The 12029-nt window shown below is 33.5% G+C and overlaps 1 long non-coding RNA gene across 2 annotated transcripts; it reads left to right on the plus strand.

Annotated features, from left to right (window-relative positions):
- Positions 1-9692: 9692 nt before the first annotated feature.
- On the plus strand, positions 9693-11657 carry LOC131064136 (uncharacterized). Of its 2 annotated transcripts, none has more exons than XR_009111208.2 (4): positions 9693-10085; positions 10241-10504; positions 10630-10827; positions 10919-11657. It is a non-coding gene; the product is annotated as an uncharacterized LOC131064136 (long non-coding RNA). The 2 variants fall into 2 exon arrangements; XR_009111207.2 differs by having other exon boundaries at positions 10937-11657.
- The last annotated feature ends 372 nt before the right edge of the window (positions 11658-12029 follow it).

A 12029-nucleotide genomic window follows, 5' to 3' on the forward strand; every position in this document is an offset into this window, starting at 1 on the left:
CTTTTGTGACAAGCATGGTATATGAATACAATTTGTTTGCTCCTCGGACACCTCAACATAATGGAGTTGTGGAAAGGAAGAACAAAACTATCTTTGAAAGCTGGTAGAACAATGATGATGGAAGCTAGTCTACCTCATATCTACTAGAGAGAAGCAGTGAACATAGGGGTTTATACATTCAACAGAGTACATATCAAAGGAGAAACTGGTAAGACACCTTATGAATCATGGTTTGGAAATACACCTATAGTTAAGTATTTCAGAATTTTTGGTACTAAATGTTATATTAGGAGAGATGATATTATTGGGAAATTTGATCCTAAATATGATGAAGGCATATTTCTTGGTTATTCTAATCAAAGAAAAGCATATAGATGTTATAATAAGAGATTGCAGAGAATTGTCAAATTAGATGAGCTAAACAAAAGTCAAATCAGAGTTTATGAGAAGGAACCAAGAGTGGAAATGATTATATCTGAACTGGTAGCACCTTTACTAGAACAAAGAGTTGAACTAGTTACTCTGGCAATATCAAAGAATTCTACAGTAATTGAAGAATAGGGAAGAGGAACAAAAAGTCAGAAGGCTGCTAGGCATGTGAGATTAACTCATTTGGAAGATCAAATTATTGGGGATAAGAGTAATGGAGTGATGACAAGAAGAAGATTGGCAACTAATGAGGTATGTTTAATTTCACAAGTTGAACTCGTATCAGTAATTGAGGAATGTAAAGATGAACACTGGTTGAAAGCTATGGAAGACGAATTAGATCAGATTGAGAAAAATAACACATGGCCCTTGGTTCCCCGACCTAAAAATAAAAATATTATTGGAACTAAATGGGTTTTTAGGAATAAATTGAATGAGGATGGTCAAGTTATAAGGAATAAGGCTAGATTGGTTTGTAAAGGATATTCTCAGAAGGAAGGAATTCATTATGGAGAGACTTTTGCACCTATAGCTAGGATTGAAGCTGTAAGATTATTTCTTGCCTGTGTTGCTTATAAAAACTACACGGTTTATCAAATGGATGTTAAATGTGCATTTTTGAATGGGGATCTTGATGAGGAAGTTTATATTGAGCAACCTGATGGTTTTTTACTATTAGATGATACAGATATGGTTTATAGGTTAAGGAAATCTTTATATGGATTGAAACAAGCACCTAGAGCTTGGTATGCAAGGTTGGATAAATATCTTTTGAAGCTTGGTTTTACTAAGGGCAGTGCTGACAGTAACCTATATTATAAGATTACTATAATGATATACTGATTATTGAAGTATTTGTTGATAACATTATTTTTGGAGGTGAAGATAAGTTATGAATAAAATTTTCCAAGAATATGGAGAAAGAATTTGAGATGTCTATGATTTGTGAGATTAAATTTTTCTTAGGTTTGCAGATTACTCAGAATGAAAAAGGTATTTTCATCTGTCAAACTAAATATACTAAGGAATTGTTGAATAAATTTTGTATGGGAGATTCTAAACCGGTAAGTACTCCTATGGTTACAAGTGAGAAATTGACAAGAAAAGATGTTTCTGCATCGGTAAATCCTACAAGATACAAATCTATGATTGGAGGTCTTCTTTATTTGACTCAGACTAGGCCTGACATTATGAATGCTATTTGTATTGTTTCAAGATTTCAGAGTGATCCTAGAGAAAATCATGAAATGGTGGTGAAAAGGATTTTTAGATACTTGCAAGGTACAACAAAATATGGCTTGTGGTACCCTAAGGATGATAAATTTACTTTATGTGCATATACAGATGTTGATGACCAGAAAAGTACTTTTGGTGGAGCTTTCTTTCTTGGAAAGAAGATGGTTTCATGGATCAACAAGAAATAGTCATGTACTTATTTATCTATGGCTGGAGTTGAGTATGTTGTTGCTGCTACTAACTGTACACAAGTTTTATGGATGAAGCAAATGTTGAAGGATATAAAGGTGGATTGTGATGCACCGGTAGTTATTCACTATGATAACTCTGTTGCTAATGATATGTCAAAGAATCTGATATTTCATTCTAGAACAAAGCACATATCTATCAAGTATAACTTTTTGAAAGAGAAGGTGGAAGCAAATGAATTTAGACTGGTTTATGTGAACACTAAAGAGCAAATTGCAAATATTTTCACTAAACCTTTGTCCAACAAATCATTTGAGTACCTGAGAGACATATTAGGCATTTCTACCCCTCTGATAGAGACTTGATTGATGTTGTTTGGCATCAATTCAACATGCACTATTAGAGAAATTATTCATTTTGACACTGATGTGGGATGCTACTGCTCAAGGGGAGTAGTCAGCTTTGTGATTTAGAGGTTTATGTTTTTGCTTTGATATTTTTGTCATATTTTGAGCATTGTTGTCTAAGGGGGAGTGATATTGATGTGAAAAATAAAAAGAAGGTGAAAAAGAAAAAGAGAAAGGAAAATAAATTCAAAGCTTTACAGAGATATTATTCACAGAGGGAGATATTGATATTCAGAGCTATTTGGGGAGACTTCTTTGGAATTTCTTGGTACTTAGATATTTTTCACATCTAGTGTTGCCATCAATGCCAAAGGGGGAGATTGTTGGCCATTTGGTGGAATTGATTATGTGTTGCATTGATGTTTTGCAATTGATGCCAACGCCAACTATTTGGATTCTTTACCGACACCCTTCTGGTCCCAGTAGGTTGAGAGGTTTTTGGTTAACTTGGATCCAGAATGATCTGGTAGGCTCCAGTAATATAATTCAGGAAGAGGAGTTGATCGATTATTGGAGATCGAATTGGGTTTATGTAAGAGGATTTAGTCCTCCAGTATCGAGCTTAACCGAAACTGTACTCAAGCATAGGAGATGCTATCTTTTGTAGTTCAACACTTCTCTGGATTGTAGTCTGGATTTATATGTAGTCAGTGAGGCTCCTTTTGTGATGATTAGTGCGCTCTAGGATATTGGCCTTCTTGCAAGTACAAACCCCTCAATTGTATTTCACATACTTACTGTAGAAGTATTATATGACTGTGGGTAGGCTTCCCACTGTGGTTTTTCCCTTTACCATGTTTTCCACATACAAATCTTGGTGTCATGTGGATGGTATTTATTCCTGATTATTGTTTATGCTTAATTGTTTTATCTGCTATTCCGGTATTAATGTTTTGGGTTACGGTAGTAAGGTTTAAATTGCTAATGGTTTCGGTAATATGTGACAATTGATTCACCTCTCCACCCCCCCTCTCAGTTGTCTTTCGATTATTTGAACTGTCTAACACATATAAAAGATAATTCCGATAAGACTCCTTATAAGTTATGGTTTGGTTGTGTTCCTACAGTTAAATATTTTAGATTTTTTGGAAGCAAATGTTATATCAAAAGGGATGAGGATATAGGAATGTTTGATGCAAGATGTGATGGAAGAATCTTCTTGGGTTATTCTACTAAGAGCAAGGCCTACCAATGTTACAATAAGAGGTTGAAGAAGATAGTAGAAAGTAAAAATGTGAAGGTTGATGAATGTCATGGAAAGTAGATAAGAGCATGTGGATATGAGTTTGACGATTAGGATATCATCTCAAAGAAAGTGCAGACTAAGAACCTGAAGCAAAATGCTCTAGTAGAGATAGCTAATCTGGATATTGTTGTAGCCGGTGAAGAAGTTCAAGAACCTGAGAATCAAAACAATCAGAGGACTCTAAAGTATGTAAAATTAAATCATTCAGAGAATCAAATTATTGGTGATAAAATTAAAGGTGTGATGACTAGGAGAAGGATTGATGTTGAAGAAATATGCCTGATTTCCAAGATTGAGCCTAAAGATGTTGTTGAAGCCTATAAGGATGAGAATTGGGTAAAAGATATGGAAGAAGAGTTGAATCAAATTAAAAATAATAACACATGGGAACTTATTCCGAGACCTAAAGATGAGAATGTGATTGGTACAAAATGGGTGTTCCAGAATAAACTAAATGAAGCCAGTGAAGTCATTAGAAATAAAGCAAGATTGGTTTGTAAAGGATGTTTTTAGATGGAAGGGCTTGATTACGAGTAGACTTTTTCTCTAGTAGCTAGAATTGAAGCTGTTAGATTACTTCTTGCATATGCTGCTTATAGGAATTTCAAGGTATATCAGATGGATGTGAAGTTAGCCTTTTTTAATGGAGATTTGGAAGAGGAAGTCTATATTGAGCAACTAGATGGATTTTTATTATCAAATGAAGGAGACATGGTATGCAGATTGAAGAAAGTACTGCATGGACTTAAATAAGCCCCTAGAGCCTAGTATGCTAGATTGGACAAGTACTTGATGAAGTTGGGATTTTGTAAAGGTACTGCTGGCAATAATTTATACTTCAAGGTTGATAATGATAGCATCTTGATTGTTAAAGTGTTTGTTAATGACACTAGTTTTGGAGGAGATGATGATTTGAGTATGAAGTTTGCTGATGATATGCAAAATGAGTTTGAAATGTCTATGATAGGTGAGATGAAATTATTCTTAGGGTTGCATATTACACAGATTGTTAAAGGTATTTTCATTTCTCAATCTAAGTATGTGAAGGAACAATTGAAGAAGTTTGGGTTAGATGACTCCAAACCTATTGGAACTCCCATGTTGATTGAATGCAAGTTGTCCAAGAAAGATGAATCTCCAAAAGTTAATATAGATCTATGGTTGGTGGACTATTGTACGTGACTCTGACTAGACTGGATATTATGCATGTTATTTATCTTTGCACCATATTTCAAGCAAATCCTAAAGAGAGTCATGTTACTGATGTGAAGAATATTTTTAGATACTTGAAGGGGACTGTTGGTTATGGTTTGTGGTATCTGAAGAATGATGATTTCATGTTATGTGCTTATACTGGTGTTGATGACCAAAAGATCACTACCGGTGGATATTTCTTTTTGGGGAAAATGTTGGTTTCATGGGCAAGTAAGAAATAAGATGCTATACCTCTATCTACTGCTGAAGTTGAATACATTGTTGCTGCTAGCAACTGTACTCAAGTAGTTTGGATGAAGAAAATGTTGAAGGACATTAGCCTTGCTTATGATGAGCCTACAGTTATATATTGTGAAAATTCAAGTGCTATTAATATTTCCAATAATCTGGTGCTGCATTCTAAAACAAAGCATATATCAATTAAGTATCACTTCTTGAGGGAGAAAGTCAGTGATGAAGAAGTCAAATTGGAGTATGTATTTACAAAGGATCAAATTGAAAATATTTTTAATAAAGCCTTTACCTACATATCTACATTTTTATATTTGAGAGACAAGTTAGGGGTCTTTGCCCCTCCTGATGAGAACTAGATGCATTGAGATTCATCAATCTGGTGGACTTCATAGTCTTATCTTCTTATACAAGTTGATGAGTTGGTGTTGCTACTCAGTTGGAGTAGTCAGTGTATGGTTCAATGTGTGAGTTTATCCTAAGGGGGAGATATTTTCCTTTTTAGAGGGAGAGATGCATGATTTATGTCTTTGGAATTGTTGTCAAAGGGGGAGAGAAACATGTGAAAATTGCCTTATCTTGGAAGCTTTGTGTGCATGATCTTAGGAGGAGATTTCTAGTGTTGATTTATTCCTTTGCATTGATTTTTTTTCACACTCATATGTTGTCATCAATGCCAAAGGGGGAAATTGTTGGATATTGTTGCTTCTAGGATATGTTGTTGTCATTGATATCAACATATTCCTGTGTTTTGGTGTTCTGGTGTTTGCACTGAGTTGACCCGGTTGATTTATCTATTTGTTATGCCAAATAAACTAGATACTTAATTTCATATTGATTTCATGATGCTATGTGGTGATTTGATCAAATTGTGGATTTCGATATGAAGATTGGTTTTTCAGTGTTCACTGTTTAGGTATTTGATCCATTATTCTCTAGAATGATTATATCTTGTGTTGTGGATTTGGGAATGTATTTGGGATGTTCATGTGTATCTTCAATTCAGATGGTTTTTGATTTGGTCCTCTACAAGTTATCTTTCTTGTCCACCACTATGAAATAATCTACAATACCAAAACCGCTTTTGGTGTCCATCAACAACAAGACACTTCAAATATTGACATAAATCAGATTTATCCCCTTCAGTATCACATATCTTCCTTACACCATTACTATTATTCATCTAGATCATCCTCTTATTTATACTGTCTCTAGACCACATAATTTTCTAAGTCAGCCAAATATAGATTTGAAATAGGTCAATGCTAAACATTCCAATGGTGGAAAGGAATGATAAGTTTACCATACCATAATGTACTTCATCACTCAGATCAACATGTTATATACATCACATATACCAAACCCAAATAATGACTCATACGCTACACAAATGTTGTTACACATTCTCCAATTCTGGATCGAATCAGACCCAAAATAGCACTACCCAACTTAGCAAAAATAAGCATTGAACCAAGATACTCATGAATACAATCGATCAATACCATATTCGATAAATAGAGATATCTGAATCACCATCAATATGAACAAACAACACTGAATATCAACTATAAGACATCTTTCATAGCACCAAACATTCTGTGAACACATCTTCTGGATTACCAAACATAAGGAACTAATCCCAAAATAATATGTTGACATCAATGGCAATCATTAATTGCAACCATCAACATTACATTTGCAACATAGAAACCTCCATAGAATCACCCAAAGGAGAAGAATGATGGTAACTTTTTTCCTCCGGGTGAGAGGAAATAAGGGAAGCCTTTTCATTTTAGCCTCTCTTCAGAATTCTGCTAAAACTTGATGTCCCTTTTTGTTTCCAACCCCAGTCTGAAAATCATCATCATTATCCCATCCCTAATCCTCTGAAACAATAAACTGTAAGTCCTCATCCTTCAAGGGGGTCAAATCCTTAGAAATATCAGGCTTACTTTTTGAGGGGGAGGGTGGAGATTTATTGGTGTGATGTTAGATTCTCGAATTTGAATGCCTTTCTATTTACCCTAGGTATGGGAAGCTTTAATGGATCTTCTTAAGGATCTTTCTAATATGATAAATAGAAATGGTGAGAGAGGATTACTTTGTCTAATCCCTTGTGAGGTTGTAACAAATCCAATTGTCTTACACTATTTAGAGTCATATCGAAACTTCTTCAAAACCTGGATTAAAAAACTCCAATCAATGTGGTCATATGCTTTCAAAATGTCAAGTTTGATGATAAAGGATGGAAACTTATAGGTTTTAATTGTATGCAACACCTCATGGGTCACCAGAGAACCCTTTATTGTTTCTCTATGAGAAATGAAGCCATTGTATTCTTTAGAAATTATTTTGGAGATGTATGGAAGGAGCCTCATATAGATAGCTTTGGTAAACAAATTATATACTATATTACATAATGAAATGGGTCTAAAATATGAAAATGAATTTGGATTCCTTACCTTTGGGATAAGAGCTATATTAGTGACATTAAATTGCTTTACCAAGGTGGTTGATTTTTTAGATTCCTCTAAGGCGTGAAGCAGATCCTGCAAAATAAAGTCCTAACATTTTTGGAAGGTAGTGAATCCATCTTGATGTGGGGCCTTATTAGGTTGCATGGAGAAGACAACTTTCCTAATTTCATCCATGGTGAAAGGTTTGAGGAGAACACAATTATCTTCTTGAGAAATAAGATTTGGAATACAATCAATAAGGTCTTATGTATCTTGTTCATTTTGACCTTGTTGTTGTTGAGGCTTGGTTAAGAGGCTCAAGAAAAAATTAATTGTTTCCATTTGAATGTCATGCTCTTTGAAATTATATCAACTAAGGTGAAATTGTTAATGGTGAAAATAGACTTTTTCATCTTCTTTATATGTGCAAAGATGTGGAGAAATTTAGTATTTCTATCTCCATCTTTTAAGCAAAGTTCTGACATGATTTTTATCTCCAGTAGGTTTTTTCTTTGAGTAATAACTTTATGGGTCCAAGCCATTGTAAATGATATGATTGTTAACCTCTAACAAGGCATTTTGAACACTTCCCTTTTGCACAAAGATGTTTTTGAAGACCTAGGTATTCCCAATTCTAATTTTGTTATGATTATTATAATATTACATTAATAAAGAATTCTGGAAACATTAATAATATAACTCATATTAATAATCATCAAATACAAATGATTATAATAGTATTTGTGAAAGAAAAGTACAAATAAAAAATTAAAACATAACAAATATTTATCTTTCAAAATTAAAATTATAAAATGAATCTTTTTGCTAAAGAAAATAAAAAAATATTTAAATAAAAATATTGTAGATAAAATAAAATAATTCTTAACTAAAAATTAAAATCGTAGTGTTCATATAGGTATGGTATTTCTCAACATGCGTGTGTGTTTAATTTTCTACTTTTGAATAGATTTTTACTAATTTGTATTTGTTATTTTATGAATAATAACTTATATTTTATATATATATATATATATATTAAATAACAATTAATAAAGCATGTCACTTGTACACATTACATAATTTCTTATTTAAAATTTCATTTTTTTTTTCTCAATCAATGAAATTGAGATTTACTTACAATAGTTATGAGTTATATATTTTGAAAAAGAGTTCATTAATCACAAAGCTTCATTGCATGCCACTAAACATTACATTGGTAATGGATATTTAGAATTGCAATTTGTCAAGTGGAAACTATTAATCACGAAGCTTCATTCTATGCCACTAAACAATACATTGATAACCAATATTTAAAGTTGCAATTTGTCAATGGAAAACTTTTTCCAAGCTATCACTAGCCATTTTAAAAAGTAAATCTTCTTTTGTTTTTGTTTCTTGCCAATTTACTTATTTGATTATACATTCATTGCATGTCACATGTTCAGATGTGCAGTTAACTGTATGGCACTAAACAATACATTGATAACCAAACTTTGAAATTGCAATTTATCAAGTGGAAATACTTCCCAATGTATCATTCACTAGTTTTAAAAGTAAATCATGTTTTGTAGTTGTCACTTTACAATTTATTTGTTTAATTATTTTGAATAAAAAAATCTAAATAACAATTTGTTAAGAGATATCTATAGTAGCTAATTGAGCAATCTCTAGTAGCTAATTGAAAAAATGGATTATAACAGTACTTATAATGAAATCTGTAAAAAACATCTACTCTATCAACCACAAAATATCTACTCTATCAAACTGAGAGCATCTATCCAAAGAAACAAAATAATAATTATTAAAAAAAATTACAATAGGTACAAAAAAAACAAATAGTGGTAGTCTTAGTCTACTCCACCATTCACGAGATGGGGCCAATAAAGCTCCTCCCTAATCTCTCTAGCAATTGACTTTAGAATAGCCAAAGTATTCTTGTATTTTTTTATTTAAGTTGGCAAACGTATTTAATTCATTCAAATGCATTTCATCACGAGAGGCACAATCATTGTTATTTAATATTATTTTCTTTTTCACCATTTTAATTTTTTGCTCGTCATAAAACCCTAACAATAGTTCAAATCCTTCCAATTGTTCTATATGTCATGCAATGGTTTTACAAATCTATGAAATTTTCTTTATTTTATTAAACTTATTTCAAAGCAAAATCGTTAAAGACGTAAAGTACATTTGGCTTAAAAAAATCTTTTAAATTGTCCCTGTACAATCTTTATTTAGCATTCATTAGCGCACCCAGTTTTCTAACGACCAGGATTTGTTTCTCCCTCTGCACATGGTTTTACATGGTTTATTATATAAAATCCCTCTACGTTTATATTTTGCTTATTCTGGCGACATTGCAGAAAAAAAACTTCCAGTGAATTTACTAGGCAGAATTTAAACGGAGAAGCAAGAAGGATTTGAAATTTAAATTCAGAGCGAAAATCTCTTGAAGTGATCGCAAAGATTCGAGATCGAATCACGCAGCGACATTCCTACGCTCCAGACGATTCTAACGAGCTCGATTTTGTGTAGATTGGAAACTTTTTGACACAAATTTGCTGGATTCTTTCTGAACTTCTAGTCGGAAAGGACTCTGAAAATCTCGGAAGTATCCTGGATTTCTTTAGCTAGAAAAGGTGTCTTACATCGGAAGTTCGGAAGATTTTCAAAAAGGTGCAAATCAATAGCTCTCTTTTTCCTTTTAGTTTATTTTATACGGAGACATTCTTTCGAGAGTTCACTGAAGAGGTAAAAATCTTTGTAGTCCTAGAAGACTAAAAAATAGGAGCAGGAAATTTTCTTAATACAAGTTTCGTTCGGCTTTTCAGAATTTCTGTGCCGAGGATAGGAAGAGCTCAACGTTCGGCAGCCGAGGAAAACAGATGGCGTAACAATGGTTAGAGATTCTCTGCATATTCGTGCATTTTGAAGGGTTTCAACTTACCTTTGCTGAATTTCGCTTTGAATTCTCCGGTCAGGAAGCTGAGGGATAATTCGCTTGTTGCACTGTAGGTTGGAAATAAAATATTAAAATCTCCTACTTAAGACATCCGATTTCATTATTTACAACGCTTCCAAAACGACTTCACCAGGTACGATAGAAACTTTATAATAAGCTTCCATGTATTGACGAAGAATGTTTTAAGATTTCAGCTTTAGTCTTAGAAGTGCGTTGAAATATTAACATACATCGTTCTGTGAACATATTTGAGATCAGATCACGAAGCGACCTTCCTATGCTCCAGACGATTCTAGAGAGCTCGATTTTTGTGTCGATTGGAAACTTTTTGACACAAATTTTCAGGATTCTTTCCGAGCTTCTAGTCAGAATGGACTCTGAAAATCTCGGAAGTATCCGGATTTCTTTCGCTTGAACAGGTGTCTTACATCGGAGGTTCGGACGATTCTCAAAAAGGTACAAATCAATAAAATTCTTTTGCTTTTTAGTTTATTTTATAGTGAGATATTGTGACGAGAGCTCACTGACAAGGTAAATTTTTTAATAGTTTCCTTCGGCTTTTCAGAATTTTTGTGCCGAAGAAAGGAAAAGCTCAGCGTTCGGCCGCCGAGGAATATAGATGGCGAAACATTCACTTGTTGCAATGTAGATTGGACAAAAATTTTAATATCTCCTGCTCTAGACAACCGATTTCTTTATTTACAACGCTGCCAAAACGATTTGTCCAGGTACGATAGAAATTTCATAAACTTCCATGTATTGGCGAAGGATTTATAATTGCTCAGCTTCCAAATTTTAGAAGAAGGATGACATTTTAGCATACACCGTTCTGTGAACATTTTCTATGATCTACGCAAAGTTTAATTTGCCGATTTACCAAGAGCTTAGAGGAGGAGAAGACAACTAGGGCAAAGTATGAGGTCATATTTGAAAGCCTACTTCAGTGTTAAATCTATTTGGGCACTGCTTTGCCTGACAGCCTTATTATTATTTCTTCCTTTGGTTCTGCCGCCTCTTCCTCCTCCTCCTCTTATACTGATGCTCATTCCTGTTATCATTCTTCTCGTGCTTGTCATTATGGCAATAAGGCCTCGTAATGTCTCCGACATGGTTATCTGTTCATTTTGAAAATCCCGCCTTCACTCAAATTAAATTAAATCTTCAAGATGATAATCATTTCAATGTATTTTTTTAGAAATCCTTCGGACAGGCGAATCTTCACAACTTGATTGTCAAAGGATTTTAGCTTACACTTTTTAAAATTAATGCAATTTGTTATTTTTTCATTTTCTTCTGATACTCTTTTATCTGATGATGGATCACAGAATGTGATCCCAAATGTTATACAAAAAAGATAAACACGATCATATCCAGAAACAACTTCATAATTTTTTACCTAATCATTATTTGTCTAACCTTCGCTTTTATAGTATCATTTTTGTGTGGTAGAGCATTTGCCTGGCTGCTATGTTAAATGTAGAATCTATATACCATGAAGGTTGATAAATTCAGACAGTTTTTCAACTTAGTTTGGTGAGAGGCTGGTCTCTATGCTAAAATGACAGTGAAAGGGTGCGTCCATATGTAGGTGCTTTGAGGGAAGGGAAATTTAACCCGTTAGAGTAAAGTATTGCTTGTAACGAGGTTAAATTCAGAAT

Source organism: Cryptomeria japonica, chromosome 3 (assembly GCF_030272615.1).
Source record: "Cryptomeria japonica chromosome 3, Sugi_1.0, whole genome shotgun sequence".
NCBI classification, from domain to species: domain Eukaryota; kingdom Viridiplantae; phylum Streptophyta; class Pinopsida; order Cupressales; family Cupressaceae; genus Cryptomeria; species Cryptomeria japonica.